Source organism: Pygocentrus nattereri, chromosome 6 (assembly GCF_015220715.1).
Source record: "Pygocentrus nattereri isolate fPygNat1 chromosome 6, fPygNat1.pri, whole genome shotgun sequence".
NCBI classification, from domain to species: domain Eukaryota; kingdom Metazoa; phylum Chordata; class Actinopteri; order Characiformes; family Serrasalmidae; genus Pygocentrus; species Pygocentrus nattereri.
In genome coordinates, this window is record NC_051216.1 from 18288401 (window position 1) to 18307744 (window position 19344).

Sequence of the window (19344 nt, forward strand, 5' to 3'; positions counted from 1 at the left end):
TCTGATGGTGTGGGGGTGTGTTAGTGCCCATGGCATGGGTAACTTGCACATCTGTGAAGGCACCATTAATGCTGAAAGGTACATACAGGTTTTGGAGCAACATATGCTGCCGTCCAAGCAACGTCTTTTTCAGGGACGTCCCTGCTTATTTCAGCAATACAATGCCAAGCCGCATTATGAAGCGCAAAATATGACAACGGAGACCCCGGACTGTTGAGCAACTGAAGTTGTACATCAAGCAAGAATGGAAAAGAATTCCACCTACAAAGCTTCAACAATTAGTGTCCTCAGTTCCCAAATGCTTATTGAGTGTTGTTAAAAGGAAAGGTGATGTAACACAGTGGTAAACATGCCCCTGTTTCTTCTTTGGAACGTGTTGCAGGCATCAAATTCAAAATGAGTGAATATTTGCAAAAAACAATAAAGTTTATCCATTTGAACATTAAATATCTTGTTTTTGTAACATATTCAATTTAATATAGGTGGAAAAGGATTTGTAAATCATTGTATTCTGTTTTTATTTATGTTTTACACAATGTCCTAACTTCATTGGAATTGGGGTTGTAAAAGAATAGTAAACACCGTAGCTGTTTAACTGGGATTAACTAGTCAGCTGCTCCCTCAGGCTGAAGTTGAGTTGTGAAAAGCAAAGATCTCAACAGGCTTTAGGAGTTGTGCTTAGCAGCTGATAATAAACACTTTCTTTAGTTCATATGAAAATAAATGAGGACAGTGTGGGTGAAGTCTGTGTGTGCTGGTAAAGTTCTTGCTGTCTCTGTAGTGGTTTTGCAGTTGGGAGCTGCTCTATTTTCTTCCGTTTTTTGTCATTCGTTGTCAAAACAATGTTTTAAATTTAACCATGCTGTCTTCTATTAGCTTTATGAGCTGATGTATTCAATTTATTTCTTTTCTGTAACATTATTAACAATTAAAGAAACGACACAAAAGTATTTCATTATAAATTAACACAAAAGTAAAAGTACTATGATTTAATTTTAGTACAGTAACAAGAGTAAATGTAATTTTCTTATTTTCCACCTCTGATACACAAAGATCTTCAGTTTTAAAATTCAAGATTAACAATTGTTTATAAAAAGAAGCAACAGAAATTGTGAACAGTCTGTATCATCATTGGTGCGCATGCTCGAGAAGGGAAGTTGAATTCAGCACAACACTTGTCTATACAGGCTGCCCACAGCATTCAGCATCACTGAAGATTTGTCCATTTTTACAAGTCACATTTTGTAAGTCATACTGTACTCTAAACCACATTGACAAGCTGCAATGATCAGAATGAAAACATATATATTTTTGAGAAGGTTAGAAGAAGTTTTGGGGAAAGCAAGGTTTGGGTGTCCATTGACTTATAGTCTTTGTTAGCAACATTGGCCTTGTAGCTCCAGCACTAAACTAAAGAAGGAAGCTTTGGACACAAACATGTCTTGACTGATAGAGTACTTGTAGGGTTAGTGGAAAATTACAGGTAATTTGATTTCTTGCCAAACCTTTCCTTTAAGGTACATGCATTGCTGACAGGCATTCAGACACTGTTTCTATATTCTCCATAGAAAAGCACTGCCATTAGAATGGGACACTATGGAGAACCATAAAACACCAGAACAGTTCCTGACCTCACTAATGTTTGTGTGGCTGAATGAAATCCAATCCTAACAGCAATGTTCTAACATCTCGTATAAAGCCTTCTCAGAAGAGAAGAGGCTGTTACTACAGCAAAGAGGAAACAAATATGCTATTAATTTTATTTTAGAAGAAATGTTGCATGAGCAGGTGTGTACAAATGTTGGGACATATAGTGTAGTCTATAAAGCCACACTGCATTACATTAGAGCTACATTACATTACATAGAGTACACCGTTAAAGCAATCTAAGAGATTAGGTTACGTATTAAATGGTTAGTACTGTTTTCTTAAGTAATTCACTCAACACTGGACAGCAGCCACTACTGATTGTTGTATATTAGTAGGTTCTGATGCAATATAGAGTAGGATTATGGAAAAAAGGGAGTGGAGGGCAAAGGCTATAAAGAAACTTGAAAGGAGGGGGTGCATGTTTGCAGGAGCCAAAGCTTTGATCAGAATGGTGGCTTTGTTGGCAGTGAAGAACAGATGGTGAGAATGGATACACTGGGCAGATGCATTGGCACTGAATGTTCACACACACTTGGGTCCTTGTACAGTATTGTGTGTTCAGTCGTGCGGACAGTCCTTCCCTCTTCCCATTCATGTTTACAATCTGTTTCCAGAAGTTTCCAGCACCCCTCTTTGGTCTAGTAATGGCTTCAGCGTGGCAGCCCATGGTGTGCACGTGTGTCTGTCCATGACCACAGTCTTCAGCTGCTGGACACTCTGGGAAGTGTGAACCACAGCACATAACACATTCACAAAACCCTCTCTGTACTCTCACTGCTCAGTACACCACCACGCCTCCTTCCATACTGTCTTTACTGGCTGAACATTCCACCTCCTCTGTGAGCCCATGGGAAGAGAGGGAAATATCCCACAATGCTTCAGGGCAGCTCAGGGAGCAGCGGTGGGGAAAGGTATCATTACCTCTCCTCCTAATGTTCCAAAGCCAAAAACTGCAGGTCATGTTTTATCAATCACAGCCTGTTGTAGCTGGTGGTGCAGACCTTAAAATGTGCTCCCAGTCAGGGGTGTGTGTTTTTGTATTTAACTGTTTGTGAGGACCTAATGTACAAAGAATTATGGAAAATATGAATATTTTAAACATTTTGCACTGTACAAAAATGTATGTATTAACTTAAAAGAAGCTTATTTTCAAAACAAAATCAACACATGAGGAAAGTCAGTGTGTTTTACATAAATAAAACAACATCAAGAGGAAACTGAAGACAAAGTACTTAAGCGTATAAAATAAAATAAGAAAGACAAATAAAATAAAATAAAATAAAGAAGTATTAATCAAGTCTTTTCTAAGTGAGGAAATTCACCACCTATAAGGTATAATCAGTCAATAGGATAACAGTGTTAGCATTTATCCTCCAGGAACACTGATGAAGTCTAGGATAACCAATATCCAGTTTTACCAGTGCCTCTTCCAGCACACAAAGTGGGGAAAATAATCAAGTTATTTTTCAAAGTGAAATAAAACTTCTAAGATATTAATCTTTGGGATAACAGTGCTGGCATTCAGCCTCCAAGAGAGTTGATTAGACTTAGGAGGCACACTTTCCTCACCAATCTGTAGATTGTTGGAACAGGGCTGGCTTAAAGTTCAACTTCAAATAAAAGTTAATGTAATATAAAAGATGGACTATTGTGCATAAACATAATGTAGAAGTTTTTTTTGTATTTTTAGGGGTAACACTTTATGGAGTGGTCCTTTGTAGATGATTCATAAACTCTTAACAGGTTATCAGTAACACATCAGCAACATGTCAGTGAAGTAGCAGCAGTGCAGCATCTGAATACATTAAAGTAAATATCTTGGGACAAATATCCCAAACAGTGAGGAAAAACCCACAATGATAAGAATGCACATTTGTAGTGTGTGTGTGTGAGAGAGAGAGAGAGAGAGAGAGAGAGAGTGTGCCAAGCTTTTGCCACATTGTAGGGATAAAAACCTGTTTATATACTCACATCATGGGCACCTTTCTTCCTAGTGAGAAAAACAAGCTGGTCTCCACAACGTACATCATACATTTTAAGATGAAAACGTATTTAATGGCTAGTGTAAGGTTAAAGTTAGGGTTAGGGTTAGACTAGTGTCCCGGATCTATGTGATCTATATCAGGAGAAAGTGATATTTTGATTGCGTTATGACATGTTTTTGCATGCAGTGATACTACATGTCTTAACAACTGACTGTATAGCTTGGTGTAAACATAATGCTGATGATGAGACACAGCTGAAATCTTATAAAAGGCAACACGAAATTCACTTTACCTAAGCACCACAGAAAATAATCACATTTTTCATCCAGTCTGACATACGTAAGTCATATGATCTGCATTGTCACTGTGGTACACTGAGCCAAAAAAAATGTCATTTCACTCCACAGCACAATATCAGAAAAACATCAGTGTCACCTTAAAGATGTAACTTTCATGACAAAAGAAGCCTGTTGGAATAACTTTATAAATGCTTCTGTATGTCTCTGTCAGCCTTATGTAGGCATCATATAGTGACAAGCAATAAGAATCCATGATAATAAAATGAAGAAAGAGAGCTGAGTGTTCTCTTCTGCTTACCTTTAACCCGGAGAGCTGTGTAATGTGTTGCTGTTTACTGAGGCCCAATGAGTTTCACTCCATTGTGCCTAAGATGAACTCCTTTATGCCCATTCATAGACTTCCTGCATGGTGACATTTAAGCCAATGATGTTTGGCCACCATATCAGGGGTGCCAACTTTAACATTTGTGTTAGTGTGAGATACCGGCATCCTTGGTGACTTGATGAGGCGTAACAACTTTGAAGCCTTCAGAGGGGTAAACACTGAAAGCTGATAAATTCTGCTTTTGTTAAGCATTGGTCTCTCCTAGGCAGTTACTCTAATGAGGGCAAAATACAATACAATTAAAGAGAATATTTAATATAGAACTTTTAGCTGACTTAGCAGTTTAGCTGAAACTATTTAGCATGTAAGTAAGTAAGTAAGACAGAAGTGGCTTCATTCTGCACTGTAAACTGTGCTGCCGTGTTTAGCCATTAACGCAGCTCTTGCTGTCATTTTGTTTAAAACTGTTTATTGACCATGTTTAGTTTACTGACTTGATATTTAGTCTTGATATTTAGTCTTGATATTTATGTTTTCGTTTTTCTTCAGTTTTCATCTGCTCCATTGAACCTTTTTATTGTTTTTTTTTTCTGTTGCTATGGTTACCAGCTCCTCCACTGATCTAAAGCATACACACACTGGCAGTAGCTGACTAGCTAACGAGCTCTCGTTCACTAGCATTAAAGTTAAACACCTCTGCCAGTCTGGTGTTTCTCATCAGTAAAGCTGGAGCAGAAGTAGGAAGCTTTATGAGCGTTTAGGTTTGAGAAAGATGTAAAAATGCGTGAGAAATGTTGAGTATGGCATGACAGCATGAGATTAGACCTAAATGTCTCAGCCAATGCGTGAGATAGTTGGCAGCCCTGCCTTATAAAAGTACCTCTTTTGGAGGACAGCGAAAATGGATCTTGCCACCTATTGAGGGGTGGATTTAATGATCCTGCAGCTCTAGGAAAAGCACAAGAATGGGGCCTGATGGATGCATCTTTTTGATTTAGAGATGCATCTGTCTACAGATACTACTATAAATGAAATCTTGCAAGTGAAATCATTCTTAATCTAGATATGTTATATTTCATATTTCTCATTTTGAGATTGTTGTAAAAAAAATATTTATTATAATTATAATAATAACTATTTCTAAAACTTCTAGACATTTCTAGTCATTTTATTGAGTAAAATGATCTCACTATATTGGCAGAAAAAAACGTGTCTGCTAATGAGATCATTTGGTACAGAGTAAGTTAGAAGTAAAATAATGAGTAGTGAGATTACTTTTTCCTAGGTGTACATGGATTAGCTTGTTGAGTGATTATGTAACGTGACAGGACCACTCAGACACTCAAAAAAACAAAAAAGGCTTTACTGTTTCCATAGTCAACCAAAATCGTCAGAAAACAGGCACAGGTCAAATCCAGAAATGGCAGCAAGTAAAAACACACAAACATAACAACAGGCAAAAACAATCCAATAGGGTTCTGGCAAAAATGGGTAAGTCAAAATACAGAAGAAATTTCAAAACCAGAAAACATAGGAAATAAACACTCAGTCACACAAGAAAGAAGCAATACCTCACACTGAACTGTTCTAAAAGCCCAGGCTTTATCCTGAAGCTAATGAGAGATCAACAGGTGACACAGATCAGTATTCAGGATGGAGAGAGATCTGTGATTGGAGTGTGCTGGTGGATCAGGAGTCATGTGATCTCCCAGAGGATTGTGGGAGATGGAGTTCAGGGAAATCTCTGAGCCTTAGTGATGGATGACAAATTACACTAGCACGGTCCATACTAACTTTAATGATAGCGTTATGTACAGTCTGCTGAGCTTGTGCAGCATTCTGTTCAGACTGAAAAAACATTTTAGCCTTGCAAGTGAAGCAACAAACGTTCTCCCTTGCTTGCGTTTCCATTCTACGCTTATGAATAACTTCATTCGATTTTCCTCCTCAGCACCTAGAATATCACACCAAAGGACCTCCTCTCCATAATGCAAATAACATTATCGCCTTTGTTCATGCAAGTGGAAAACAGAGTGGAAGTGATAACAGGTGTAAAAGTCCTTTACTTTACCATTTCCAAACCCTAATATAGACTCATGCCATGTTAAATGCATTTGATTAAACACACAATAAAATAAGATTAAATGAATACATGTGAGTATATTGCTATTCAACATTATTACATTGAATAATGGGACAGGATTTATTACACTTGTAATCAGTGGCAAACTATGACTGTTGGAGCTAGGCCTTCAGTTTGGGCCAAAACTTGTTCAAATTGAGATAAAAACACTAATAATGAGGAATGAGGAAAGACTATGATAATGCTGATTTCTGCTAGCTCTCCTTTTAGATTTATCTGAAGCTTGTAAAAGACATTCCATGTTTTATTTAAAACATAAAAATAGCAGTTGTACAGTGATTCTGGCATAGCTCCGCCACTGTTTTCTATTTCTAACACCTGAAAGAAACCTGCTGGTCAGGCTATTGCTCATACTCGCAGTCAGAGATGTATCTAGAACTTTCAGAAGGCATAGAGTGACTTTTATTTCTCCCAAGTTGTACCTATCCATTGGAAATCAAAACTTAATTTGTTGATTTCCTTGTCAGTTCTTAATTATGTTAGTCATTAACCTGAAACATTAGGCCTTCAGTCAGATACACTCAGGGGGGACTTGCTTGGCTGTATCTTACTAGATATTGCAGAAAACAAAGACCTGATACAAAAACAAGATGGTAATATTAAACAAACTAAACTTAAAAATCCAGACATGTTTTTATTATTCCACAGAAATGATTAAGTTGTCTTTAAAGAGCTGGACAGTCTGGAGATTAATAACATGTGTATGACCACACATGCTGACACCATGTAAAAGTGTGTGTGTTTGTGTGTGTGCGCGTTTGTTCTATCCTCCTGAGCATGATCGTGATGAACTGGCTCAAACATAACTAGACTCATTAGAGTTTGAGTGTCAGATGATTGTTGAGAGTGTGTCAGTGCACTCTGGAATGGCACTTGTGTGTTTTGTGGTTTTCTCTGGTATGTCAGACAGGGTGGGGAGCTCTATAGGGCCCTATAAACCACAGTATAACAGCCCCCCAAGAGGGAATTTACTACTGATCCAGCTGTTTAGGCCTGCAGTTCACACACACATGCACACATTGTACATATGGCACTTTCTCCACGCATTGTGGACACACACACACACACACACACACACACACACACACACACACACGTGGTACATGATCTGTAATAAAGCACACTTAATGATAGAGACATTATGCACATACTCAGTTACATTGTCCCACGTATTTTACATACTAGAAGACATCCAGAGAGCAGAATGAGTGCTCTTAAGACCTATTCCAGCTGGAAGGGTTTTACCTGGGGTGCTACTGCAATTTAAGTGATTAACAACAAAATCCATGACATTACACCAGTGTGTATCCAATAACTGCAGCTTTTACAAATCTGTCACTAATAATAAAAGCCTCCTTAGGGCATGTTGGTCCTGTTCAAATCCATCTATCAGTAATGAAATAATAAAACCTGCTACAGTCAAGGCTAAAGTTGGCAAGAATACATTGTAAAGGTAGTGCTGGCTGAATACTGAATATACTATCCTAAATGTATTCAGTAACACATTCTTTTACATGACTAGTATCATAAGCAGAATACATTTAGAATATAATTTAATAAGCTGCATCAGGAAAACTCGGTTGTTGATTCTTGATTCTTCCTTGCTGGTTGACTTTTTGTCATCTAATTTTTCTGTTAATTTGTTTCATGAAAATCTACTGATCATTTGAGTGTACTTCTGAAATCTTTAAGCCTTTTTCTTGCTTCAACCCACTGCTGCTCCCACAATCCCCTGGGAATACTGTTGTCTAATTAACTAAGCAAAGGTGGGACACTTTTGTGCACTAGAGGACTCATGTAAAAGTTATTTATTTATACATTTTGTGCTTTTGTGGGTTGTCCCAAGCATGCTAAATATAAATGTGTTAAAGTTGTATAGAATATAGTAATTTGGATATAATAGACCCCTGAATGGTGGCACAGTGGGTAGCGCTGTCACCTCACAGTAAGAAGGGCCTGGGTTCAATTCCCCAGCTGGGTGAAAAAGGTCTTTTCTGTGTGGAGTTTGCATGTTCTCCCTGTGTCTGTGTGGGTTTCCTCTGGTTTCCTTCCACAGTCCAAAGACATGCAGTCAGGCCATTTGAACATGCTAAATTGTCCCTAGGTGTGAGTGTCAATGCGTATGTCTGTCTGTCCTGCAATGGACTCGTGACCTGTCCAGGGTGTATCCTGCCTTCCACTCCACCCGCCTGACCCTGAGGGAGAAGCAGCTTAGAAGGTGTGTGTGGATATTTATATTTATTTCATATTGTCCAACTTTTTCTAAACTCAATACAATGTGTTTTTATAAACAATCTGCTATATCCTAATATAGCATGCTGTAACAGTGGGGAGCGATAAGGCGGACGCATGTGCTGACAAAAGCAAGACTTATTCGGGGCAAATCCAGGGTCATGGTCAAAACCATCTAGGTTCAGGGAGCCAACACGAAGATAAGGAGGGACAGACATGACAAAAATGAATTGGATAAACAAACAATGGGGGCCGGAAAGTCAAACACCATACAACACAAACAATACATATACTTCAAACAAATCAAACATCCAACGCACAATACAAAGACCAACAACCAACTAGGAAAAACACAGGGCTTAAATACAAGAGGGCTAACAAGGGTTCACGAGACACAGGTGGAAAACAGGTGGGAACAATCAAGGGCGGAGACAAGAAACAAGAGGGGCAGAACTGGGAGGAAACCAAACAAAGATGAACATGGACATGTAAACAGAAGCACATGGAGGAGTGGGAGGGGCCAATCGTGACACATACGCCCATCCTCCGGGCCCCAATGGTGGCCACAAGAGCTAGCAAGAAAGTGGGTCTCAAGGTCCAAGCAGGAACAAAGACTGGCGAGGACAGCAGGGAGATGAACACCACGAGTGAGCTTGGGCCCCAGCTTCCTGCGGGCTCTCGTGGCCACCATGACAGGTACACACCACGCCTAATATTATTCGACCATAAATTGGGCAGTTATGTGATTTCAGTTAATGACATCATGTGACATCATGCCTCAAAACTCTCACACACACACACACACACACACACACACACACACACACACACACACACACACACACACACACACACACACACACACACACACACACAAGAGCACAGTACAGCACCAATGCAGAGCTTATCACTCATAAACATGTCCATCTCCAAAGAGACATTAGTTTGATCATTCCTGCAAAAGATAACTAACCAGCCCATCATACTGATTTACCAGTCTACTGAAGTTTGCAAAGAAGCCTTTTGTTCAGTGTGTCTGCTGTGAACGTCTTTTTAAAATAGATAATAAAGACTAGATTTTTTAAGGCTGCATGTTTCTGCTTTTTTGTTTAGCAGGTAAATATTTGAGAAGTATTCTTCTAAAACTATCCTAAAAATGACTGTATACTGAATATGACCTTCTCATAATGTAACCTCTGTATTCTGAGAAGGTTTTCTGGGTAGATGTGCCCTGTTATTGTTGTTACTGACTGTGTTGCTATGTAATGCTGATGTAAATATCCAGACTATGACTTTTTAGTCTGGGTTATCTGTGGAATTGTGGGGTATTTTGTGCAAATCAGCCAGTCAAATCCCTTAAAATGATGTTACATTATCTCCCCTGTTCAATCTAATCCAGTTAGAATAGATGGAGACGACAGACTGCAGCGGTCTTGTGGCATGGAAAATTCACACATTGTGTTTACTTTCTCTCCATTCTGAACATCACCCACCCAGTTCTGTTATAGAGGTGAGTTCACACACCTCACACATATCAGCAAAGAGAGAGACAGAGAGGTGTTTTCACACACACTATATAACACCTGTCTATATGAGACAGAGAGAGAGAGAATAAGAGAATGAGACAGACAGAGAGACATAGAATAAGAGGATGAGACAGAGAGAGAGACAGAGAGAGAGAGAATATGAGAATGAGACAGAGAGACAGACATGTAGAAAGACAAACAAAGAGAGAATTAGAAGAAAAGACAGAAAGAGAAGAAGAGAAAGAATTGGGGAGAGAGAAATAGAAAGAATTAGAAGAAAAAGAAAAAGAATCAGAGACAGAGAGAGAGAGTTTATCAGGAAACAGAAAGTAAGAAAGATAATTAGAGAAAGATTAGAGGAACAGAGCAAGAGAAAGGGATAGACAGAATAAGAGAGAGACAATGAGAGTGCGAGAGAGAATTAGAGGTAGAGAGACAGAGTAAGAGAGCGAATAAGACAGTCAGCAAGAGTCAGAAAGAGAATTAGGGGTAGAGAGACAGAGTGAGAGACAGAATAAGACATTCAGCGAGAGTGAGAGGGAGAATGAGGGGTAGAGAGACAGAGTGAGAGAAAGAATAAGAGAGAGTCAGCGAGAGTGAGAGAGAGAATTAGAGGTAGAGAGACAGAGTGAGAGAGAGAATAAGACAGTCAGCAAGAGTCAGAGAGAGAATTAGGGGTAGAGAGACAGAGTGAGAGAAACAATAAGAGAGAGTCAGCAAGAGTGAGAATTAGAGGTACAGAGACAGAGTGAGAGAATTAGAGTGAAAGACAGAAAGTGAGAAAGAGAGAGAATTTGAAAGAAAGTTATATTTGAGCATAAGAACAGAGGGAGCATTAGATGAACAAAGAGCAAAAGAAAGGGAAAGTGAGTGAGCAAGAACAAATTAGAAGGAGAGAGAAACAGTGGAGTGAGCAATAGTAGAAGATCATTACGCTGTGGTGTGAAAAGTGGTGTGTGAAACACGGACAGGATCACGCTCATATCTCCTGTTCATCTATTACAGCACTCTCACTGTGTGTGTGTGTGTGTGTTTGTGGTGTGTGTAAGAGACAGTGATGGGTCTTCAGCAGGCTCTGGCTGTGTAGTAAGGGTTGAGGGTCACAGTCAGTTTGGTCCAGACTTCAGCTCCTCCCTGTGGCTTTATAGAGCTCATCCCAACAGCACACACACATTATCCTCCGCCTCTGTTTACACCCACATACAGAACTGTGCAAAGGTTTTAAGCAATTCAGAATGTAATTCTATGTAATAAGCTTTTCTTTTGGCTTGTTCTCCAGCCTGAGGGAAAAATATTGTAACTAGCTTAGGAGATATCAACTACTTTAAAAACTGGAAAGCCTGGGCCATTTTTATGGCATTAATGTTAACATATATCCTAATGTCATGAATTGGTAAAATGATTTTAAACAATTTGCCTGGGTGTCAAAGACAATAATGCATCTTCACTCATTCATAGGTGTTTGCCCGCTCTACAACCACACATACACAGAATTACCCTCCTGTGTGCCACTGACCCACCTGATCTCATCCCCCCACAGACCTGTTTGTACTCTGCATTAATTGCTCAGTGTGTGGTACATCTGTAGGGGACATACTGAGGTGTGGGTGTGTGTGGGTGTGGGGGTGAGTGTGTGTGCGTGTATAAGTGTGTTGTGGGAGCTGAATGTACAGTTACACATGAAATAGCTCAGTAAATCTAAGCTTTTATTAAACGCCACCAGATGTGCTTGCTCGCTCGCTCGCTCTCTCCCTCTCTCTCTGTCTCTCTCTCTCTCTCTCTCTCTCTCTCTCTCTCACTCTCTCTCTCTCTCTCAGTTGTCTGGTGTGACAAAACTGGCAGGCTATAGCAGGTTGTTTTTGTTAATTTGGTTGTTTTCTCTCTGTAGCGGAGCGGGTGGCTGCGCGGCCCTCAGAGAGATCCAGGTGGCTACAGTGCTAATTAGGCTCGGGGGTATTCAGTGAGCGAGGAGCAGGGGGCCTGTGATGATTGATCCTGGCAGACAGCCTGTGAAAGCCATCTTCAGTTCAAAAAGCTCTGCGGTAAAAGCAGACACAGGTGACACATCATCTTCATGCTGCAGAGACTAGGTTTGGGCCCATAAAACACTGCACAAGCACAGAGGACGAGTCGAGTAGAAGGGCAGAGCTGGGTCAGAGGAGAGGTCAGTCCAACAATCCTCCACCTGTAATACCCTCATTCATACAGCATGCATTACATGTTGAACTGTTGCTAAATTGCTTCCTTTATTGATAACAATATACTTTATTTATGACACTTTTCACAGCTGAAAATGTAATAAAACATTACACATGACATGCATAATCACAAGGGGAGGGGAAGAATGATGCTTGTCAAATAAACAACTAAACCTAACAACAATAAAAATATTTAATAACAAAACCTTCACTTACAAACTAATCATTGATAACTAACTAACCTTGAGTGATTAAGAAAACACAGAACAGGAAGAAAACTGTCAGTTATTATGTAATTGAGCATAAATAAGTATATTACAGTAAATGCAGTAAGAACTCTTGTCTTCTATATTTATTTGAATTTGCAAAAACTTATTTGCTGATCTTAGATCCACTTGTCTCTTTGCCTAAGGTGGTTCTGTCAATAAGTGGACTGCAGGTTTGAGATAAGCACTTACGAGATGACATGGCCTTGGGATTAATCTCACTATAATGAGATAGTGGCGGTCTGCTGTGTCACCGTGTGTTTGACACAGGTCAGATCCTCCCAGGCAACAGATGCCCAACCACAGAAGTGGATTTTATTTCCTAGTCCCAGACCATTCCAGACCATTTCAGTGACCCAGACAGCCAGACAAGAGGATCATAGCCCACACAATCTGGCCAGCCATAATGAGTCACAAGGCTAAAATTGAAATCCCACCCAGAGCTACAACTGCCACATCCCAACGTAAAGTCCACATCACTAAACCAGAGCAGAGATTAGCTTCTGTCATGAGCAGAAGCAAGTAACTATGTAACAAATGAGTGACTAAACTGTGTAACTAACTGTAATAAATGTAACTATGTAATAAAATTAGTAAAATTAGTAACTGTGAAAAAGTACATTATTACTAATAGCATTAATTGCTTTTGATGGCATGTTCTCTGTTATCAGTTAAGTATGTCATTTTTCATTCTGTGCTGCGCACAAGGTAAAGGGGAAGTCCACCCATTTTTAAAAGTTGTTGCATTATTAAATCAGTAAGAAGAAAGTGAATCATTAATGTGAAGAATCTAGAATGTGCCATTCTAGAGGAGCTTAAAGGTTTTAATACATTAGGATTGTTGTAAGATATGCTTGTTATAAACATTATCCCAGGATAAAACTGATTATGTTTTGTTCTAACCAGGTCAGAAACATTATGTTGGGGTTAGACATGAGACATGGGAAAACATGAGAGTGGAAACATTAAAATACTGGTCATACTTAGAGTGAATCGATTTATTTTTTAACCAATTTCTGAGCCCTGTTCCTAATTATAAGCTGAGCTGTTTTTGATTTAAATGATCTGTTTGCCTGTATTAACTGAGTACGCTCTATACTTACATGCACCATTCAACAACCAGTCAGTGGCTGCACTCAGTATGGTAATTTACACAAGCATTTACTGTGGGTTTTGGTTAAGTGTTTATTGTGATGTGTGTTGAGGCAAGATGATGGAAGAATCCTTATTCTGTGCTACAAGGACTCTCCACTGTAGATAGCCCTCAGTATGTATTATACAATGTAACATTAGCCCAGTAGCGCAGCTCACAGTGTCTCATTAGATCTCTATGGTGATGAGTCAGGGCTGCCCGCAGGTGGCTGCATTAAACTGTCTGAGCATAAATGGTAATGCATCTAATAAACAGTGGCAGCACAGTGTGAGCCCACTGCCAGAGCTAACCTGTCCCTGCCCTCTGTGCACCCGCCACTGCTTCGCTCCAATTAATCTCCACTGGTGACGGGAGGCTTCTAGAGTGAAGGAGAAAGAGAGGCCATGATTAGGCTATCTGTAACTTGCAAATGTGTGTCTGTTATGCAAATGAGAGGGTGGCCAGGTGTGTACCATTGTACAACAGTTTAAATAGTCAAAAATGCTTGATTTTTTCAAAAATTGTTGATTTTTTTGAGCGAAAATAAGTTAACAATATAAACACTGATGAAGTTTGAAAACATGTTCGCTTTCCAGTCAATATAGTTTATATATGTAAACCAGTTTTTCAATACATTGTTTTTGTAATGTCAAGAAAACCAATACATTTACATCTGCAGTAGTTTATCTCCGTCCACTACAGCTGAAGTTATAATATATATATTATATAACATATATATATATATATATATATATATATATATATATATATATGTGTGTATATATAGTGTTTTAGCCTGGACCGCTGAGGCACAATACAGAGCAGCCAGTCACAACAGAGCTCATTTACATACATCTGTCTAAAAAACACAAAACCAAAAACTGTTTTGGTGCCTGTTTAATTTTGAAGGATGAACATATGAATTCATTATGATAAAAGTGAATTATGACTGTTTTGTATGCAGAACTTGGGGAAAAGAATAGCATGTGGGATCATTTTAGTGCGATCAAAGTAGTTTAATTTAGGATGTGCCATTCTAGAGGGCAATTATTCACAGTAGTGGTGATAGGAAGCAGATGTCCAAAATATTTAATGCTTCTAAAAGCTACCTCAGAGAAAATGTTTATGAAAGTGCTGCCTGATGCCTGTGACATACTCTGTTGTACAAAATTTTGGCCGTATTTGTCACCTCCAGCCTTTAAGACCACTGTCACAATTCATGTTTAACCCCTTAAATGGCCAGGGCCTGCTGGTGGGCCCAAAGTTTTATTACACACTTCTATGACCTAAGAATAGCTTAATTCCTTTGCATTGAAGTCTCTGCAGTTACTGAATGATAAGACTACTTAGTATGTACAAAACAAACCTGAGATTTAAAGGGTTTAATACATTAAGATTGTTACATGATAAGCTTGTTATAAACATTATCTTAAAATAAACCTCATTATATTTTGTTCTAATTAGGTCAGGAACATTATGTTGCAGTTAGAACATGAGAATGGAAATGTTAAAATACTGGTCATACAGAATCAGTTTGTTTTTTAACCCATTTTTATACAGAGGGATAAAAAAAGGTTGGAAATGTTCATATAAAAAGATATAATGTTATATGTTTTTGCAACATATAACTACACAGATTATAGATTATATGTATAACGCAGGGAAAAGCATAGCATGTGGGACCTTTAAATATGTCATTTTCTGCTAATTGTAGTGCACAATTTTGATGTCATTCATTCATCATCTCAGCCACTTATTCTCCTCAGTCACGGGGGGTGCTGTAGCTTATTCCTCATTGGGCAGAAGGCAGAAAACCGGACAGCTCAGTAGTCCATCACAGGGCCGGCGTTCAGACATACACATTCACACAGTAGAGACAATTTAGTATTACCAATTGGCCTAACGACCCACTAGCCCAAATAAGAGACATAGACATCCTTTTGTCCCTTTATGGAATCCCTCAACATTTTCTGGTTAGCACAGCATCCAGATAAAGCACTTTTAAATGTGCAGCAGCATTAAAGAAGCTAATTGCAATTGCTGTCAAGCCTGCTGCCCTAGGCGGCTGTCTCATGTGAGTTTCCTCTTAAAGGTGAGCCAAACATTTATGATAATAAGAGAGATATTAAAAGAAAAGCGGAGCATTATTTTGCAGCCAAAGATTCAGCTAAGTGACCTCCCTCCAGGCCAGAGAGGACCTGTGTGGCTGCTGCATACCCATTCTGATGCAGTTAGCCTCAGCTAAACCATTCTAGGAATAACTAATGTGTCCCTTTTTTGCACTCACCCAATTTCATGAATTGAATTTTCTCTCCTGCACCTATTTGTAACTTAACCAGCATTTTAGGCCAAAGTGTGATGTAGTTATGGATTGCGTTAAATAAGAAGACAGCATTCAGAGGAAACAGAGGAAGTGAGCAAGCCTTAAGCTAAAGCTAAAGCTGTCTGCTCAGCATCAGCAGCACACCACTGAGAACTAAACACACACATATAGTACACACCTGACCCCACAGGGTTCCTTAACCCCCAGTAGGAGATGAAAGGCGGCATGTGGACATGGAGGATAAAGTGTTCCTCTCTTCCTGTCTGCTTCATCCTGAAATGTCAGACAGACAAGCATATTGTGGGTGGATTCCTGACAAGCCAAAGCAGGTGCTTCTGTAATATTCCTCAGTAGTCACTCCAAATCTGTGCTTATATTGCACAGTCATTCTGAAGTGGCTGGATGATTATTTGACTTGTTTCCACATATTTTTACTTGTTTTTAACAATTTTAGTCTAGTTAAAGTATCTTGATCAAATGGCAGATAAATTTACTTGTTTCGAGAAATGATGCTCAAAACAAATAAACACGTCTTGAAATATATATTACATTTCATTACATGAGTTATATTGACTAGATTTATGATGTTTCCACTTGATAATGCGTAATGTTTTACCATGAAGTCTAGACATTTTAGATGATAACACCTGTTAGCCAGGTACAAAAGGTACAGGTACAAAAGTTCATTTGTAGTGTAGATGCAATAACAGATCATTGATAAATAAAATAAAAACCCATATCCTTATCAGATGTCCAAAATTTCTACTAAGAATCTACTATTAAGAATTTACTATGACAACAAATACAATACAAACAATAATATACACAATTTATAACAACCCTGAACAACCCTGTTCTCATGCTGACCTTGCAGAGCTCAGTGGAACTCATTGCTAACAACACTGGCTTGTCCAGTTAAAAAATTGTAAAATAAGGAGTTTCTGCCAATGTTTCTTCAAAAATCAAGGATATTAATAGGGTGTTTATCATCTCTTTGTTGCAGTATCAACTTCTACTCTTCTGGGTAGGCTTTACCCCAGATGTTGCAACATTGCTGTGAATATTTGATTGCATTCAGCCATAAGAGCATTGGTGGTAAGGTCAGGTACTAATTAGTTCTTGATCATAAACATGACTCCAACTCATCCCAGAGGTACTGGATGGAGCTCCATCTCTCCAAAGAACACAGTTCCACTGCTCTAGAGCCTAATGCTTTATAGGGGGCTTTATACGCCTCTAGTTCACACTTGGCTTTGGACATGGCAACCTTAGGCTCACATGCATCTGCTCCAGAACATCTCATTCTATTAGCATTGCTTTTCTTTGGAGATTATACAAGCTTTGTGCACACAACTGAATGTCTGTGACAGCAATGGGCGCACTTTAAACAAGTTGAATTCAATGCTGTCTACACTTTTTCAACATATATGTAGTGTATCATAAAGATTTAAGTTTTTCATGACTTTGGGACTCTGGATGAGATCTTTAGATTGAGATTTATCAGTGTGATCATGTGGAAAATGTTTATACATATATAGAGCTGTGCCATCTTCACGACTGTCATGAGATTCAGTATCGACAGTCTTCTGAACCACTATTAGCCTTTCTGCTCAGAGAAATGAGCACAAATGTGCAGTCAGCCCCCTTATTGATCTCAGTTAAGCACAAGTGTGGAGAAGAATCTTATTCAATGTATCTCTCTTCACTGTGTCTACTCATTTCTCTGTTATTCACTCTTTTCTGTGATATGATATCATTAGTCTGTATAAAATATATTTCTAAAATTGTCTTCAACATATTGTGCCATGCATGCATGTCCTATGTTGTGAAATTTAAATTCAATAAGAATTCTCACGACCTTTTCAACATTTTTACTTTGACTCTCTCTAATTCTCTCCCTGCTTCTCTACCTCATTCTTTCTCTCTCTAATGTTTCTGTATGACTTCTTCAGTAGTTCTAATATGTGGTTGCTCTTTGCCACTGCCCGATGCACTAAATCCACATAGCGTCTGACTTATTCGGCTCTTCAGCGTCTTATGAGCTCCACATTTCATTGCGGCCTCACTGCAGGCACATTTATTAAGGTCTACGTGGCTGGCTGGCACCACTTGCCACTGAGGGGGGAGGAGAGATTAACAGCAATGGCGCTACAGGTCTTAATTCGAGAGCACACTGTCTTTATGTTCCCCCAGTGGGTGTGCATGTGTGTGTGTGCATGTGTGTGTGTGTGTGTGTGTGTGTGTGTGTGAGGGAAAAGAGAGACTGGGCACAGATGTACAATGATGAAAAGAGAGCCCTAAGGCCTTCCATGCCAGTCTAGGTGTCCATTAGCAGCTGGAAACTAACACGTCATCTGCTGTAATTGCAAGCGACTGCTGGATTGATGAGACTGCACCGTTGCTTTTTAAATATTTATACCCACATCCACACAGAATGTTGCATTTGAAGAGCACAGACAGAGAGAGAGTGAAGAAAGAATGATGGAGAAAGACAGACGGTTGAGAGAGGGTGAATGTTTCTCAGGCTGGTCAGGGTGGCTGGAAAAATTTACTGTTCTGGAGTGTCAGTTTCTTTCAGCGTGCCCGCCCCTCTTTCTCCTCGCCCCTTATCTGGAGCCCGCTCTCAAAGGGATTATTATGTTTATGGCAGCACCACTGCAGCCTCCTGGAACAAAGCAATAGGATCTGTGCCATTCTCACCTCCTTTATATGAAGCGTGCTTCCAGCCCTTTTTGGACAGATGGACAAGAGGACGGACGGGGCTTTTTGATGTTTGATTTGTGTGATGCAGCCCGGCCTGGCATTTTCACTGACACGCCCACCTGAACAAGGCCAGGCTGAGCTTCAGGCTCCAACACTTCTCTCTCATTCTATCTCTTTCTCTCTCTCCACCCATCCCAGCCTGCCAGTGCACCTGCCCTTTTCTCCTTGCCCACTAACCACAACTCTTTGCAGTTAATTGGCCCATTCTGAAAGGGTCTGGTCTCACCAAAGTGTAGGATTACGCCACAACGCTTTGGAGACCTTCCATGCATCTCAGCCTTTGAGCCACCATTCGACTGAAAGACTCTATAGATGGCTCTCCATTGGTCAGACTGCCATGTTTGATTTTGACGTAATTTGTTGCCCATGAAGAATCGCTAAGTCGCTAAGTCCAGCACATCTCTTTCTCTGCAGTGACGTCCAAGTAGTAGAAAGCCAGGAGCTTTAAACTCTCCCACTCTCTCACTCTCTGCCTCTCTCTCTTCCTTTCTCCCTCTCTCTT

General features: G+C 39.5%; 2 long non-coding RNA genes across 2 annotated transcripts; one reads left to right on the forward strand and one right to left on the reverse strand.

The window, feature by feature from the left end:
* Positions 1–974: 974 nt before the first annotated feature.
* Positions 975–4284, reverse strand: LOC108423984. Its single transcript, XR_001857594.1, has 3 exons — positions 4233–4284; positions 3622–3640; positions 975–2367 (listed from the first exon to the last, which is right to left on the reverse strand). It is a non-coding gene; the product is annotated as an uncharacterized LOC108423984 (long non-coding RNA).
* A 7851-nt stretch (positions 4285–12135) lies between these two features.
* On the forward strand, positions 12136–13226 carry LOC119263572. The gene is made up of 2 exons (XR_005130361.1): positions 12136–12324; positions 12771–13226. It is a non-coding gene; the product is annotated as an uncharacterized LOC119263572 (long non-coding RNA).
* Positions 13227–19344: the final 6118 nt, after the last annotated feature.